This window comes from Triticum urartu, chromosome 2, assembly GCF_003073215.2.
Source record: "Triticum urartu cultivar G1812 chromosome 2, Tu2.1, whole genome shotgun sequence".
Lineage (NCBI taxonomy): Eukaryota > Viridiplantae > Streptophyta > Magnoliopsida > Poales > Poaceae > Triticum > Triticum urartu.
The window spans coordinates 206029192-206048488 of NC_053023.1; positions in this window are offsets into that span (position 1 = coordinate 206029192).

The window sequence follows — 19297 nt, forward strand, 5'->3', positions numbered from 1 at the left end:
GAGAGTGTGACACTTCTCAAGGGAGACGTCGAGAGACCATGTTTGCGAGGATAGGAGAAACATGAAGTGAGCGTGCGGGTGAGCTGGAGAAAATAGAGTGATAGCTACCTGAAGGAGCATGCATGCGAGAGAGATGGGCGTGAAAGGAGTGAACAAAAAAGGGATTCAAATATTTGAATTCGAGATGATGATACATGTAATCCATACTCGAACCAAAATTGATCTGTCAAACATGCATACTCATATGAATTCACGCACATCTATGTTATTTAATATGTAGATATTACTGATCCATACATTTTAGTAGAACATAATTTGGTTAAAATTTTTCGAAATCAACCTTAAGATTTTGAGATCGTTGTATTTGTAAATCATATTATACATATAAAGGAGCAGAATTGTTTGTTGTGCTTTTGAAAGTATATATAAAAATGATGTATATAGAATGTAATTCCTATTGAAAATGGATCTCGTCCAAAAAAAATAGAATACAAACGGGATTCGAATTGAGTTAGCACGGTAATGTGCACTCTGCAAAATTTGAACGAAGCGGGGAAAGTCGCAGTAACCGCCCAAAACCAAAATCTGCGAGATGGAAATCACTACTGCCTATCCCTGCCACGCAAAGCCTATCTGCTGGATTTCTATAGGTTTCAATAGGGGTAGGTTTGTAATTTCACCCAAACGTGACGTAACCGCTTCTCACCCGGATTCATACACGGTGGGCGCCAAAACACAGTGTGTCCTCGGCAGAAATCGACTCCCTCCCCGATTCATATTCATACAAGGTGGGCTCCAAAAACAAACTCTCGTCGGTAAATATTCGGTGTATGCGAGATTACCATCCTATCCCCAATAGACTAATGTTGCTGTGATGTAGTAGAAATTTGAAACAGGGGCTAAGTTTGTAAATTTCTTCGCATTTGAGACAAGCGCGCCCTGAATACATGGTTCCCCCTTCCTCTTTGCCTCCCTTTTCCCCATTCGTACTCCGTGGGCGCCAAAACACCCTCTCCACCCCACCCTCCTCCGTCCGCCGCCGTCCGCCACCCCATCCACCGCCGTCCTCCTCCACCATGCCGGAGCTGATACCCCGACGTTGCCATCCATTACAAGAGACCGACCTCTCTCATCCACGGCTTCGGACCAGGATCCTTACATCTCGTCCTCTCGCTTCATCCCCGCCATCGTCCACCTTGCCGGTGCCGCTCCTACGACCGTCTCATCCACCGCGCCCCGCCGCCACCGTCTACCCTCCTAGATCTGCTTCCACGCCGCCAACAGCCATCGCTACCGCAGCACCGTCAAATTCTCAGCAGATGCGTACACGGCGCCGCACCAGAGGCGGTACTCTTTCGTATCTGCTCAACTTATTTACCACAGCAAGAAAATAGATCGCCACTGCTTTACTCTGATTTCTTGTCTTGGTTGCGAAGTTGCCTTTGTCCGGTTTGCACCTTCAGATCCGCCATGGCACGCTCAACACTATACTCCCAATGCTTATGGTTTTCCCCTTTTATATTCCACACTAGTTAAATCATAGTAGACTAAATTTCAAAATTGGCTCAATCGATTTTTCAGAGCTCGCCGGAGTTCGCGGGTGCGATCGAAGGGGCTCGGGTGGTTGTGGGGCCTCGCCGAACAAACAAAACTCAACGCGGGTGGGGGTTGGGGCGGGGGTGGGGGTGGCGGAGGAACACAGGCGATGGGGGCCGGTGGTCCGGCCGACGGCCCGTGCGGTGTTCTGTATGGGAAGAATCAGAGACGAGGAAGAAGAAGGGTTATGAGACGTAGGATCTTCATCCAACTGCCTGAAATGGTCGAGAGACAGCTGGGAGTTGCATTCTTAATGTGCTCTGGTTCATCATGTGTGAGCACTGCGCAACCAACATTTTATTATCGAAAATATGCTTGCTCTTATTTACCATGTTTCTCTTCCGTTCTTCTTTAATATGTACTCTCTCTCTTCGTTCCTAAATACAAGTCTTTGTATAGATTCCACCATGGACTACATATGGAGCAAAATGAGTGAATCTACACTCTAAAATGTATATGGATACATCTGTATGTGATCCATAGTGGAAATCTCTACCAAGACTTATATTTTGGAACGGAGGGAGTATGATAGTAGTACAATATGCTCCTTGTACTGAAGATGAGCAGGGACATTTGCAGTGTAGAGGTCTATACGGTCGGTTGTGATGGACACTTTGAGCCTCTTTGATTCGTAGGATCTTGTAAACATAGGAATAGGATTTGTAGTGGCATACCCACTTGAATCCTATAAGAATAGCAAGGAAATGTGGGGAGTTGTGTCACCTTTGAGAGTTACACTGATATTAACAGTACCGCACCTTCACTTGAAGAGAGCTGGTATCTGAAGCCTTTCTAGCCGTACTGGCAATACTAGCACATATATTCCAGCAAGTTCCACTTTGCTGATTTTACTCTGATGCTTAAGGTTTTCCCGCTATATCTACACTATGATCTGTGTAGCTGCTTTGTGTCGCACTAGCAGCAGTCCACTCTTGAAGCTAAACACTACAATGACTTACAAAATTGGCACCAAGGCATTGAGTGCCATTCTGGATGTAATGAAACTCATACGCTCCCCACCAGTTGATTCTTGTTCTGAATATGATCCTAATGACTATTCTAACCTCGAGGAGTCAAAGGCAGATGGCCTGTCCTGTTCACCCATCAAGGTGCATGTTCTAATTTGGCAATGTTTTATTGATTGCGGGTATCTTGCATTTCTTCTACTTTGTTGCACCGCCATCTGCTTAGTTTACTCATCATATATGTCGAGATGCCATGCCCATCCATTATCAATACATATTCCATCTGTCATCATACCATGTTTTTCCACTCAAATGATGTTCTTGTACATTAGACATCAAAAAGGAAGAGGGTGATTGCCGAACCTGAAGGAGCACCAGCAAAGTCCTTGAAAAACATGGTGGTGCCGGAGAAATCAGACATCACCCCACTTATATTGGTTCTACAACCAGTGACATAAAACGTACGATCGACTCCAGCAGACTGTACCCATACTTCACTGGCCACACCACTAGCCCCACCACATAGGACCTGCACTCCAGCAAAAGGTATACCGATTTCATTTGCCATAGCACCAGCTGTACCACAGAAAAATCCCACTCCAGCAAAAAGTACAGCAAGTCCACCGGCCGAAGACCTATCCCAACTGCAGAGACGGCCAATTCCTGCAGATTAGAACCCCATTCCATTTATTCCCAGTTTAAAAGACAATGCTTTCATTGTTGTTAGGGACTACGTGCATATATTCCCATCATGGGAAGATTATTGTGAAGACAAACACCATTTTTACATCTTCCTGCCCAACTTACGTGTAAGTGCTATTATTCATGGTTATTATTTTTCCTATTTTTTGCTGATTGAACACATCAATGATTTACATTACATTGCTGTAACTAGGCCAGGGTCAATCTGGATAGTCATGACGAGCAAAGCTTGCTTGTGCTTTTCAAGGAAGCATTGCAGCAGTATCGGTGTTACCTGAGGAAATCACACTTTGATGGCAAGTCTATAAACGAATTTCCGGTGAAGTCTCCTGTGCTAAATTTAGAAGACATTGAATGGAAAAACCTTGTTATGCACTGGTCTCGTTCCCAGGATGAGGTACTGTCTATGAAATCACATGACAATTTGAACTTCTACTTTTCCGCATGTGCCTTACAGATCTTTTTTTGCAGGAAGTCTGCTCGAAGAAGAATTCCGGTTTGACAAGAACGACAGGATATCGCAAATATGTTGCCCGCTGCTTTGCTCTTGTTAGTACATGTTGTCCTGTATCACTATACTTGCATACATACCTGGTTCATTATGTGACAGCAGTATGCATGATAGCTTGCTTATCAATTGTTCGCTCCAAATTATCTGATAATGGTTACATTAGTGTAGAATATATCCAATGCCAACATTTTTTTAGCTCTGCATTGTTCTTGTAAGTACATGCTGTCCTTTATCAGTGTACTTATAATGACAGGTAGTTGTTCATGTACCATCACTCTGCAGCTTATTTTCCTTTGCCCTCCATTTTCTACACATCAGATCTATATTTACTCTTACCATAAGGTTGGTACTGAAGAAGTTTAGTTATGCATTGCTCTTGGCTGTACCTTTTGCCTGTATCGCTGCACTTACATTTATAGCTACTTGGTTATGTAGCATCACTCTTCATCTTATCTTAAATGTTCTCCATTTTTTTCGTATATTATCACATCTATATTTACTCTTAACAAAATGTAGAATAAAGGCAATGCTTTTGAAGAAGATTCCGTGGTAAACTTCTTGAATTGCCCCCCCATCAGCATGGACAAGGCCTTTATAGAGCATGTCTTCACCAATAATGTAAGTTTGTCCATCTCAAGCCTTCAAACTTTGTTGTATATATTTCGTTAGGCATGACTACAACAGGTGTTTATTTTTGGTGTTTGCATCAAATTGCTTGTTTAAAGTTTATTATGTAGTTCATAAACAAAATTTTATCCTTTCTCAATTTAAGTTTTCAGTTGTACAACCAAGTTCCTTCTTCATACCATGTAAATTAAACTATACAGAGCAAGTGATCTTCTTTTGCACTGCATGTATGCTTCTGTTCTTCATCCGTAATCCAGTGCTGTGGTGAACCTACCCACTACAGCACAATGTCATATTCTGCAATGTCTTAACTATGAAAAATGTCATATCATTCTACTATTATTTAAACCATCTCTTTATTTGCCAATATGAAATGGTATAAATTGACAGCACACTAACCATTGATACTTATGAGTTCTTGATCTGTAATCCAGTGGTGTCATGAAGCTGCCAACTCCTTCACAATGTCATTTCCTGCCATGTCTTGACCTGAACAATACCATATTGTGTTAATGCAATTTTAAACTGTGTCACTTTATTCGTCAGTAAGAAATATGATGAATTGTCAGCAGGGATACTTTTATGTGCAAAACCTGTCATCTGTCTGCTTGTTTATCTTTTAGAGTGAGGAAGATATAAGTGTTGAACAAGCACAGTCTCATCATCTTGCTCAGCTGCTTGCGCTGCAGCTCCCCAGCAGGGCTAACCTTTCTTGAACTCTATTGAAGTGCTGTTGGTTTCGTATATTATTTTGTCGGCGTGTTTATTTGCACTGGTAGCGATCTTTGATGCCCAGTGTATGTAATCTGCTGTCTGCTTGTGCTTTATTATCATAGTGGCGAACTTTGATGCCCAGTTGATGTAACATGTCGTAATTTCTTTATTGTATAGTATAGGTTTTTTCTTATTCACGATGTTGCACTTAGTTTACTGTATATATATCCTGTCTTCACAGTAAACCGGCCAAACCGTAAAATTACGGTACATAATCGGGCCGTCATGCAATCACGATGTAGGTTGGGCCTGAAACGTGCCGAACATCTCACGGGCCGGCAGTAGCCCGAAATGAACCCCGGCCCATGATTGTGCGAATCAAATCACGAGCTTTTAACAGGCCAAAATTGTCTCGGTCCTTGTTTGGCCCAATCAGATATCGGCTGCGAGCAGGCCGGATACAAACCGGGCCGTAGTTAGGCCCAACTATATGACAGGCTTTTAACAGGCCGAAATTAATATAGGGCCGAAATGTTAAACGGGCCCTTAACAGGCCAAAACTAATATCAGGCGAATTTCTAAGTGGGCCTTTAGCAAGTGGGCCCAAAAGTATAGTGTCCAGTTGACGGGCCGAATCTGATATGGGCCATAATTGAGCCCAAAGCCTCTTAAAGGGCCGGACCTGATCTGGGCCGTAATTTGGCCCAGAACGTGGTAGGCTTTTAACGGGCCGGATCTCATATGGGCCACTATTAGGCCCGGAGCGTGGCAGGGCATTAATGGACCGGATCAAATATGGGTCGACATTTGGCCCAAAACATGGCAGCCAGTTAATGGGCCGGCCTACTGGGGTCCTCAAAATCTTGTGGGCCTACAGCTGGGTCGGCCCATTAATGTCGGCAAAATCTCGTGGGCCTTTAGCTGGGCCGGCCCATTATGATCCACAAGAATCTTGTGGGCCTTTACCTGGGCCGGCCCATTATGGCACACAAAAATCTTGTGGGCCTTTAGCTGGGCCAGCCCATTATGGCCCCCAAAATCTTGTGGGCCTTTAGCTGGGCCAGCCCATTATGGTCCACAAAATCTCGTGGGCCTTTAGCTGGGCCGGCCCATTATGGTCTGCAAAATCTTGTGGGCCTTCAGTTGGGCCGACCCATTTAAACTTGATGGGCCGGTCCACGTGTCAACATATCATAGGCGCGTCTCGTCCATTGGATGAGTGACACCTGTGCCAACGCAGACCTGACACGTGTCTCCTCCAGCCAATGATGATTTTACACGTGGAAAATCCCAATTGGTCGGGGCTATTAACGGGTTATCGGATCCAAAACCCGACCCAATAGCTTAGCGGTGTTCCGTTACGGTGGATGCCATGTGTCGGTCACCCTTGACGAAGGCACTTCTGTGACGCGCGATTTATCGTCATGGAAGTGGACACTTCCGTGATGATAAATTTGGTAATGTCATGGAACACTTCTATGACAACACAGGTATGACTATCTTGATTCTGTCAAAAAATCGTCATGGATGTACATGCATGACAGAAAACATGACCTACTGTGACAAACACGTATCATCACGGAAGTGTATTTTTTTGTAGTGTGATACACATATTCATAGTATTGAAGCCAAAAGATATAAGTTTAATAATGATAGTGCAACTTATTTGTGGCACTGCCATTTAGGTCATATTGGTGTAAAGCGCATGAAGAAACTCCATGCTGATGGACTTTTGGAATCACTTGATTATGATCACTTGATGCTTGCGAACCATGCCTCATGGGCAGGATGACTAAGACTCGTTCTCTCGAACAATGGAACGAGCAACAAACTTATTGAAAATAATACATACTGATGTATGCGGTCCGATGAGTGTTGATGCTCATGGCTGGTATCATTATTTTCTGACATTCACTGATGATTTGAGCAGATATGGGTATATCTACTTAATGAAACATAAGTTTGAAACATTTGAAAAGTTCAAAAAAATTCAAAGTGAAGTGGAAAATCATCGTAAAAAGAAAATTAAGTTTCTACTATCTGATCGTGGAGGTGAATATTTGAGTTACGAGTTTGGTCTTCATTTGAAACAATGCGGAATAGTTTGGCAACTCAAACACCTAGAACACCACAGCGTAATGGTGTGTCCGAATGTCGTAATCGCACTTTATTAGATATGGTGCGATATATGACGCCTCTTACTGATTTACCGCTATCGTTTTGGGGTTATGCTTTAGAGACGGTTGCATTCACGTTACATAGGGCACCACCGAAATCCGTTGAGACGGCACCTTATGAACTGTGGTTTGGCAAGAAACCCAAGTTGTCGTTTCTTAAAGTTTGGGGTTGCGATGCTTATGTGAAAAAGCTTCAACCTGATAAGCTCAAACCCAAATCGGAGAAATGTGTCTTCATAGGATACCCAAAGGAGACTATTGGGTACACCTTCTACCACAGATCCGAAGGCAAGATATTCGTTGCTAAGAATGGATCCTTTCTAGAGAAGGAGTTTCTCTCGAAAGAAGTGAGTGGAAGGAAAGTAGAACTTGATGAGGTAATTGTACCTGCTCCCTTATTGGAAAGTAGTTCATCACAGAAATCAGTTTCAGTGATTCCTACACCAGTAAGTGAGGAAGCTAATGATGATGATCATGAAACTTCTGATCAAGTTACTACCAAACCTCGTAGGTCAATCAGAGTAAGATCCGCACCAGAATGGTATGGTAATCTTGTTCTGGAGGTCATGTTACTTGACCATGACAAACCTACGAACTATGAGGAAGCGATGATGAGCCCAGATTCCGCAAAATGGCTTGAGGCCATGAAATCTGAGATGGGATCCATGTATGAGAACAAAGTGTGGACTTTGGTTGACTTGCCCGATGATCGGCAAGCCATAGAGAATAAATGGATCTTCAAGAAGAAGACTGACGTTGACGGTAATATTACTGTCTACAAAGCTCGACTTGTGGCGAAAGGTTTTCGACAAGTTCAAGGAGTTGACTATGATGTGACCTTCTCACCCGTAGCGATGCTTAAGTCCGTCCGAATCATGTTAGCAATTGTCACATTTTATGATTATGAAATTTGGCAAATGGATGTCAAAACTGCATTCCTTAATGAATATCTTAAAGAAGAGTTGTATATGATGCAACCAGAAGGTTTTGTTGATCCAAAAGGTGCTACAAAGTGTGCAAGCTCCAGCGATCCATTTATGGACTGGTGCAAGCCTCTCAGAGTTGGAATATACGTTTTGATAGTGTGATCAAAGTATATGGTTTTATACAGACTTTTGGAGAAGCCTGTATTTACAAGAAAGTGAGTGAGAGCTTTGTATCATTTCTGGTATTATATGTAGATGACATATTGTTGATCGGAAATGATACTGAATTTCTGAATAGCATAAAAGGATACTTGAATAGGAATTTTCCAATGAAAGACCTCGGTGAAGCTGCTTATATATTGGCCATCAAGATCTATAGAGATAGATCAAGACGCTTAATTGGACTTTTACAAAGCACATACCTTGATAAAGTTTTGAAGAAGTTCAAAATGGATCAAGCAAAGAAAGGGTTCTTGCCTGTGTTACAAGGTGTGAAGTTGAGTCGGACTCAATGCCCGACCACTGCAGAAGATAGAGAGAAAATGAAAGTCATTCCCTATGCCTCAGCCATAGGTTCTATCATGTATGCAATGTTGTGTACCAGACCTGATGTGTGCCTTGCTATTAGTTTAGCAGGAAGGTACCAAAGTAATCCAGGAGTGGATCACTAGACAACGGTCAAGAATATCCTAAAATACCTGAAAAGGACTAAGGATATGTTTCTCATTTATGGAGGTGACAAAGAGCTCGTCGTAAACGGTTACGTCGATGCAAGCTTTGACACTGATCTGTTTGACTCTAAGTCACAAACCGACCGGATATGTATTTTTATTGAATGGTGGAGCTGTCAGTTGGTGCAGTTCCAAGCAGAGCATCATGGTGGGATCTACATGTGAAGCGGAGTACATAGCTGCTTCAGAAGCAGCAAATGAAGGAGTCTGGATGAAGGAGTTCATATCCGATCTAGGTGTCATACCTAGTGCATCGGGTCCAATAAAAATCTTTTGTGACAATACTGGTGCAATTGCCTTGGCAAAGGAATCCAGATTTCACAAGAGAACCAAGCACATCAAGAGACGCTTCAATTCCATCCGCGATCAAGTCAAGGAGGGAGACATAGGGATTTGCAAGATACGTATGGATATGAATGTTGCAGACCCGTTGACTAAGCCTCTCTCACGAGCAAAACATGAGCAACACCAAGACTCCATGGGTGTTAGAATCATTACTGTGTAATCTAGATTATTGACTCTAGTGCAAGTGGGAGACTGAAGGAAATATGCCCTAGAGGCAATAATAAAGTTGTTATTTATATTTTCTTATATCATGATAAATGTTTATTATTCATTCTAGAATTGTATTAACCGGAAACTTAGTACATGTGTGAATACATAGACAAACTGAGTGTCACTAGTATGCCTCTACTTGACTAGCTTGTTAATCAAAGATGGTTAAGTTTCCTAACCATTGACATGAGTTGTCATTTGATTAATGGGATCGCATCATTAGATAATGATGTGATTGACTTGTTAGCTTAGCACGATGATCGTTTAGTTTGTTGCTATTGCTTTGTTCATAACTTATACATGTTCCTATGACTATGAGATTATGCAACTCCCGAATACCGAAGGAACAATTAGTGTGATATCAAACGTCACAACGTAATTGGGTGACTATAAAGATGCTCTACAGGTGTCTCAGATGGTGTTTGTTGAGTTGGCGTAGATCGAGATTAGGATTTGTCACTCTGTGTATCGGAGAGGTATCTCTGGGCCCTCTCGGTAATGCACATCACTATAAGCCTTGCAAGAAAAGTGACTGATGGGTTAGTTACGGGATGTTGCATTACGGAACGAGTAAACAGACTTGCCGGTAACGAGATTGAACTAGGTATTGAGATACCGACGATCGAATCTCGGACAAGTAACATACCGATGACAAAGGGAACAACGTATGTTGTTATGCGGTTTGACCGATAAAGATCTTCATAGAATATGTAGGAACCAATATGAGCATCCAGGTTCCGCTATTGATTATTGACCGCAGATGAGTCTCAATCATGTCTACATAGTTCTCGAACCCATAGGGTCCGCACGCTTAACGTTCGATGATGATCGGTATTATGAGTTTATGTGTTTTGATGTACCGAAGGTAGTTCGGAGTCCCGGATGTGATCATGGACATGACGAGGAGTCTCGAAATGGTCGAGACATAAAGATTGATATATTGAAAGGCTATGTTTGGACATCGAAACGGTTCCAGATGAGTTCGGGCATTTACCGGAGTACCGGGGGGTTACCAGAATCCCCCGGGGAGTCAATGTGCCTTATTGGGCCTTAGTGGGAGAGAGGAGGAGGCGGCCAAGGTGGAGGACGCCCCTCCCCCCCAATACCAATCTGAATTGGGTGGGGCGGCGGCCCCCCTTTCCTTCCCTCTCTCTCACCCTTCCTTCCTCTCCTACTCCAACTAGGGAAGGGGTAATCCTACTCCCATCGGGAGTAGGGCTCCCCCCTTGGGCTCGCCATGAGAGGGCCGGCCCTCTCCTCCTCCACTCCTTTATATACGGGGGAGGGGGGCACCCCATAGACACACAAGTTGATTGGTTAGCCGTGTGCGGTGCCCCCCTCCACGGATTTCCACCTCAGTCATACCGTTGTAGAGCTTAGGTGAAGCCCTGCATCGGTAACTTCATCATCACCGTCATCACGCCGTCGTGCTGACGATCTATGCTACCTCTTGAACACTGCGTTGGTTTTCCCTTGAAGAGGAAAGGGTGGTGCAGTAAAGCAGCGTAAGTATTTCCCTCAGTTTTTGAGAACCAAGGTATCAATCCAGTAGGAGACCACACGCGAGTCACCTCGTACCTACACAAACAAATAAGAACCTCGCAACCAACGCGATAAAGGGGTTGTCAATCCCTTCACGGCCACTTGCAAGAGTGAGATCTGAAAGAGATGATAATAATAAGATAAGTATTTTTGGTATTTTTATGATATATATTGAAAGTAAAGATTGCAAAATAAAATAGATTGGAAACTTGTATGATGGAAAATAGACCCGGGGCCATAGGTTTCACTAGTGGCTTCTCCCAAGATAGCATAAGTATTACGGTGGGTGGACAAATTACTGTCGAGCAATTGATAGAAAAGTGAATAATTATGAGAATATCTAGGCATGATCATGTATATAGGCATCACGTCCGTGACAAGTAGACCGACTCTTGCCTGCATCTACTATTATTACTCCACACATCAACTGCTATCCAGCATGCATCTAGAGTATTAAGTTCATAAGAACATAGTAATGCCTTAAGCAAGATGACATAATGTAGAGGGATAAACTCATGCAATATGATATAAACCCCATCTTTTTATCCTCGATGGCAACAATACAATACATGTCATTTCCCTTTCTGTCACTGGGATCGAGCACCGCAAGATTGAACCCAAAGCTAAGCACTTCTCCCATTGCAAGAAAGATCAATCTAGTAGGCCAAACCAAACTGATAATTCTAAGAGACTTGCAAAGATAAACCAATCATACATAAAAGAATTCAGAGAAGATTCAAATATTGTTCATAGATAATCTGGAGCATAAACCCACAATTCATCGGATCTCGACAAACACACTGCAAAAAGAAGAGTTACATCGAATAGATCTCCAAGAGAACCGAGGAGAACTTTGTATTGATATCCAAAGAGAGAGAAGAAGCCATCTAGCTAATAACTATGGACCCATATGTCTGAAGTAAACTACTCACACATCATCAGAGGGGCCATGGAGTTGGTGTAGAGGCCCTCCGTGATCAATGCCCCCTCCGGCGGAGCTCCGGAAAAGGCCCCAAGATGGGATCTCTTGGGTACAGAAGGTTGCGGCGGTGGAAATAGGGTTTCGTGGTGCTCCTGGATGTTTGCGGGGTATGTGAACATATATAGGAGGAAGAAGTAGGTCGGTGATGCTATGAGGGGCCCACAAGGGGGAGGGCATGCCCAGGGGGGTAGACGCGCCCCCTGCCTCGTGGCCGCCTCGTTGATTGCTTGACGTCCACTCCAAGTCCCCTGGATCATGTTTGTCCAAAAATCACGTTCCCGAAGGTTTCATTCCGTTTGGACTCCGTTTGATATTCCTTTTCTGCGAAACACTGAATAGGCAAAAAAACAGCAATTTGGGCTGGGAATCCGGTTAATAGGTTAGTCCCAAAAATAATATAAAAGTGTAAAATAAAGCCCATTAACATCCAAAACAGATAATATAATAACATGGAACAATAAAAAATTATAGATACGTTGGAGACGTATCAGCATCCCCAAGCTTAATTCCTGCTTGTCCTCGAGTAGGTAAATGATAAAAATAGAATTTTTGATGTGGAATGATTTCTAGAATATTATTTAATGTATTTTTCTCTATTTTGGCATGAATGTTCAGATCCGAAAGATTCAAGATAAAAGTTTATTGTTGACATAAAAATAGTAATAGTCCAAGTATGCTAATCAAGCAATTATGTCTTATCAAAATACCATAGCCAAAGAAAACTTATCCCTACAAAGTCATATAGTTTGGCCATGCTTCATTTTCGTCACACAAAATGCTCTCATCATGCACAACCCTGATGACAAGCCAAGCAATTGTCTCATACTTAGCCTTTTCAAACTCTTTCAACTTTTACGCAATATATGAGCGTGAGCCATGGACATAGCACTATGGGTGGAATAGAATATGATGATTGAGGCTGTGTGAGAAGACAAAAAGGGAGAAAGTCTGACATTGACGCGGATAATCAATGGGCTATGGAGATGACCATCGAATGATGTCAATGCAAGGAGTAGGGATTGCCATGCAACGGATGCACTAGAGTTATAAATATATGAAAGCTCATCAAACAAACTAAGTGGGTGTGCATCCAACTCGCTTGCTCACGAAGACCTAGGGCATTTGAGAAAGCCCATCACTGGAATATACAAGCCAAGTTCTATAATGAAAAATTCCCACTAGTATATGGAAGTAACAAAATAAGAGACTCTCTATCATGAAGATCATGGTGCTACTTTGAAGCACAAGTGTGGAAAAAGGATAGTAACATTGTCCCTTCTCTATTTTTCTCTCATTTATTATTATTATTATTATTATTATTATTATTATTATTATTTATTTGGGCCTTCTTTTTTTGGCCTCTTTTCTTTCTTTTTTTTGTCCGGAGTCTCATCCCGACTTGTGGGGGAATCATAGTCTCCATCATCCTTTCCTTACATGGGACAATGCTCTAATGATGATCATCACACTTTTATTTTCTTACAACTCAAGAATTACAACTCGATACTTAGAACAAAATATGACTCTATGTGAATGCCTCCGGCAGTGTACCGGGATTGCGATGAATCAAGAGTGTGGAAGGTAATAGGTAGGTATGGTGGCTGTTTTGAGGAAGATATAAGGAGGCTTATGTGTGATAGAGCGTATCATATCACGGGGTTTGGATGCACCGGCGAAGTTTGCACCAACTCTCAAGGTGAGAAAGGGCAATGCATGGTACCGAACAGGCTAGCAATGGTGGAATGGTGAGAGTGTGTATAATTCATGGACTCAACATTAGTCATAAAGAACTCACATACTTATTGAAAAAAATCTACAAGTCATCAAAACCAAGCACTACGCGCATGCTCCTAGGGGGATAGATTGGTAGGAAAAGACCATCGCTCGTCCCTGACCGCCACTCATAAGGAAAGCAATCAAAGAACACCCCATGCTTCAAATTTGTCACATAACGTTCACCATACGTGCAGAGTTGCCAACTTCAACACAAGTATTCATCAATTTCACAATTACTCAACTAGCACACTTCTAATATTACCACCTTTATATCTCAAAACCATCTATCAAGCATCCAACTTCTCTTAGCATTTAAAATTTATAACCAAAGTGAATTATCATGCTGTTCTAAAGAACTCTCAAAATGATATAAGTGAATCATGAGAGATCAATTATTTCTATAAAGTAGAACCACCGCCGTGCTCTAAAAGATATAAGCGAAGCACTAGACCAAAAACTATATAGCTCAAAAGATATAAGTGAAGCACATAGAGTATTCTAATAAATTCCAATTCATGTGTGTCTCTCCCAAAAGGTGTGTACAGCAAGGATGATTGTGGTAAACTAGAAAGCAAAGACTCAAATCATACAAGACGCTCCAAGAGAAACACATATCATGTGGCGAATAAAAATATAGCTCCAAATAAAGTTACCGATAGACGAAGACGAAAGAGGGGATGCCTTCCGGGGCATCCCCAAGCTTAGGCTTTTTGGTGTCCTTGGATTTTTCCTTGGGATGCCTTGGACATCCCCAAGATTAGGCTCTTGCCACTCCTTGTTCCATAATCCATCAAATCCTTACCCAAAACTTGAAAACTTCACAACACAAAACTTAAAAGAAAATCTTCGTGAGCTCCATTAGTAAAATAAAACAAACCACCACTTCAAGGTACTGTAATGAACTCATTTTTTTATATTGGTGTTAAACCTACCGTATTCCAACTTTTCTATGGTTCATAAACTCTATTACTAGTCATAGATTCATCAAAATAAGCAAACAATACACGAAAAACAGAATCTGTAAAAAAACAGAATAGTCTGTAGTAATATGTAGGTTTTGAATAATTCTAGAACCCAAAAATTCTAAAATAAATTGCTGGATGTGAGGAATTTATTGATTAATCATCTGCAAAAATAATTAACTAAATAGCACTCTCCAGTAAAAAATGGCAGCAATTCTCGCGAGCGCTAAAGTTTCTGTTTTTTACAGCAGGATCAAAAAGACTTTCCCCAAGTCTTCACAACGGTTCTACTTGGCACAAACACTAATTAAACATAAAAAAACACAACCAAAACAGAGGCTAGATAAATTATTTATTACTAAACAGGAGCAAAAAGCAAGTAATAAAAATAAAATTGGGTTGCCTCCCAACAAGCACTATCGTTTAACGCCCTTATCTAGGCATAAAAGCAAGGATAGATCTAGGTATTGTCATCTTTGATATGCAATCCATAAGTGGCTCTCATAATAGATTCATAAGGTAATTTAATGTTCTTTCTATGAAAGTGTTCCATGCCCTTTCTTTACGAAAATTGGAATCTAATATTCCTTTCCTTCATATCAATAATTGCACCAATCGTTCTAAGGAAAGGTCTACCAAGGATAATAGGACATGAAGGATTGCAATCTATATCAAGAACAATGAAATCTACGGGCACATAGTTCCTATTTGCAACAATAAGAACATCATTAATTCTTCCCATAGGTTTCTTAATGGTGGAATCCGCAAGGTGCAAGTTTAGAGAACAATCATCAAATTTACGGAAACCTAGCAAATCACACAAAGTTTTTGGAATCGTGGAAACACTAGCACCCAAATCACACAAAGCATAGCACTCATGATCTTTAATTTTAATTTTAATTGTAGGTTCCCATTCATCATAAAGTTTTCTAGGTATAGAAACTTCCAACTCAAGTTTTTCTTCATAAGATTGCATCAAAGCATCAACGATATGTTTAGTAAAAGCTTTATTTTGACTATAAGCATGAGGAGAATTTAGCACGGATTGCAACAAGGAAATACAATCTATCAAAGAGCAATTATCATAATTAAATTCCTTGAAATCCAAGATAGTGGGTTCATTGCTATCTAAAGTTTTGACCTCTTCAATCCCACTTTTACCAAATTTTGCATCAAGATCTAAAAACTCCGAATTTTTGGGACGACTTCTAACTAAAGTTGACTCATCTTCAGTCCCATCATTATCAAGATTCATATTGCAAAACAAAGATTTAATAAGGGAAGCATCAATAACTTTTATATCTTCATCTTTATTATCTAACTCTTCTGGTTTAGCGACCATCTTATTAACTAAAGTGGCCTGCTTATCAGAAATTTGGGAAATTAATTTTTCAAGATGAGCAAACTGAGATTTCAAACCATAAATTTCTTAGACATATCATCGAGCTCTTTATTCAAGAAACCGATAAAACCTTTTTGTTCTTTAAGCTCGTTTCTAAAGAAATTATTATGCTCAAACTGCAAGGACATAAAACTTCTAACGTTGTTTTCGATTTCTTCCAACCTTCTAAGGTGAGGATCAACACCTTTTGGTAAAGCCATAAGGGCAACAAACAACAAGAGGCAAGCAAAAAAGAGGCGAACGGAAAAGAGGGGGCGAATAAAACGGTAAGGGTGAAGTGGGGGAGAGGAAAACGAGAGGCAAATGGAAAATAATGTAATGCGAAGGATAAGAATTGTGATGGGTACTTGGTATGTCTTGACTTGGCGTAGATCTGCCCGGCAACGGCGCCAGAAATTCTTCTTGCTATCTCTTGAGCACTGCGTTGGTTTTTTCTTGAAGAGGAAAGGATGGTGCAGTAAAGCAGCGTAAGTATTTTCCTCGGTTTTTTAGAACCAAGGTATCAATCCAGTAGGAGACCACGCGCGAGTCATCTCGTATCTACACAAACAAATAAGAACCTCGCAACCAACGCGATAAAGGGGTTGTCAATCCCTTCACGACCACTTGCAAGAGTGAGATCTGATAGAGATGATAATAATAAGATAAGTATTATTCGTATTTTTATGATATAGATTGAAAGTAAAGATTGCAAAATAAAATAGATTGGAAACTTGTATGATGGAAAATAGACCCGGGGGCATAGGTTTCACTAGTGGCTTCTCCCAAGATAGCATAAGTATTACGGTGGGTGAACAAATTACTGTCAAGCAATTGATAGAAAAGCGAATAATTATGAGAATATCTAGGCATGATCATGTATATAGGCATCACGTCCGTGACAAGTAGACCGACTCCTACCTGCATCTACTACTATTACTCCACACATCGACCGCTATCCAGCATGCATCTAGAGTATTAAGTTCATAAGAACAGAGTAACGCCTTAAGCAAGATGACATGATGTAGAGGGATAAACTCATGCAATATGATATAAACCCCATCTTTTTATCCTCGATGGCAACAATACAATATGTGTCGTTTCCCTTTCTGTCACTGGGATCGAGCACCGCAAGATTGAACCCAAAGCTAAGCACTTCTCCCATTGCAAGAAAGATCAATCTAGTAGGCCAAACCAAACTGATAATTCGAAGAGACTTACAAAGATAAACCAATTATACATAAAATAATTCAGAGAAGATTCAAATATTGTTCATAGATAATCTGGATCATAAACCCACAATTCATCGGATCTCAACAAACACACCGCACAAAGAAGAGTTATATCGAATAGATCTCCAAGAGAATCAATGAGAACTTTGTATTGAGATCCAAAGAGAGAGAAGACGCCATCTAGCTAATAACTATGGACCCGTATGTCTGAAGTAAACTACTCACACATCATCAGAGGGGTCATGGAGTTGATATAGAGGCCCTCCGTGATCAATGCCCCCTCCGGCGGAGCTCCGGAAAAGGCCCTAAGATGGGATCTCTTGGGTACAGAAGGTTGCGGCGGTGGAAACAGGGTTTCATGGTGCTCCTGGATGTTTGCGGGGTATGTGAACATATATAGAAGGAAGAAGTAGGTCGGTGGAGTTATGAGGGGCCCACGAGGGGGAGGGCGCGCCCAGGGGGGTAGGCACGCTCCCTTGCCTCGTGGCCACCTTGTTGATTGCTTGACGTCCACTCCAAGTCCTCTGGATCATATTTGTTTTGCAAAAAATCACGTTCCCGAAGGTTTCATTCCGTTTGATATTCCTTTTCTACGAAACACTGAAATAGGCAAAAAAAATAGCAATTTGGGCTGGGCCTCCGGTTAATAGGTTAGTCCCAAAAATAATATAAAAGTGTAAAATAAAGCCCATTAACATCCAAAACAAATAATATAATAGCATGGAACAATCAAAAATTATAAATATGTTGGAGACGTATCACTCTCCCTTGACCTCAGCTGGATCTAGAGTTCGTGGGACGTCACCGAGCTGAAAACGTGTGCAGATCGCGGAGGTGTCATACCTTCGGTGTTAGGATCGGTCGGATCGTGAAGACGTACGACTACATCAACCGCGTTTTCATAACGCTTTCTCTTACGGTCTACGAGGGTACGTGGAAAACACTTTCCCTTCTCGTTGCTATGCATCACCTAGATGGATCTTGCGTGTGCGTAGGAATTTTTTTTAAAATTACTGCGTTCCCCAACAGCTACTTGTACGGGCTGCCCAATTTCTTCGAGGTGCGAAGATTTGTTACGATCGGATGGAAATCTTGCATGGCTTTTGCCGGGACGGTGGCGATGGCACCCGTGAGTGTCGTTTCCCTCTTTGGAGGCGTTGTCGAGGTGTGTTCGACATTTTCCTCGCTCGTGTGGAGTTGGTTGTTGTCTCTCGATAAAAGCCTCGATTCGGTAGGATCGAAATGATGGCGGCGTCCTCGACGTCACTCCTCTGTTGGGAGCATCGTGTTTAGAGACACGACTTGGTTCCTCATTGCTTTCCTCTAGTGTTCGCCGTGGTCCTATTTTGATCTTCGGCGGTGCTGTGTACGACCGTCGCCAGTGCGTCCAAGACGGTGTCTTCCTCGGAGCTGATCAAGTCTTGTCATTCACTTGCCATTTCTTCTTAGACATTTAGGGTGGATGGTGCGTTGACAAGTAAAGTTTAGTGAGAGCTGGTGGTCTTCCAAGGAGCGGTGTTGTTCTTAGTTAGAGTAGGCGCTTTTGCTTTTTAGTTTTGTTTAGTTGTTGGTGGTTGTATTGGTCTTAGCTGAGTGTGTTGTTTGTTCTACGCTCATCGTTCGCAATGAATGGTAGTATTCTTATACTTAAAATTTTGCCTTCTAGTACGCTAGACGTACTCTCTTAAAGAAGAAAATTCATCCAAAAGCTTAAGCTGATGAGAAAGGTGAACCATGCATTTATATGTCAACAATAAAAAAAATTCTTTTGTCGGCGATGAGTGCACGCAGATTTTTATGATGATTCAGAAAACTAGTGCATTTGGAGCGCATAGGATATTCTGCAATGGCTTTGGCTTCAGAATTGGCGAACGTTGATTTGCGCTAGGGGCTGCTAGTGCTAAGAGCTACAAAGAGA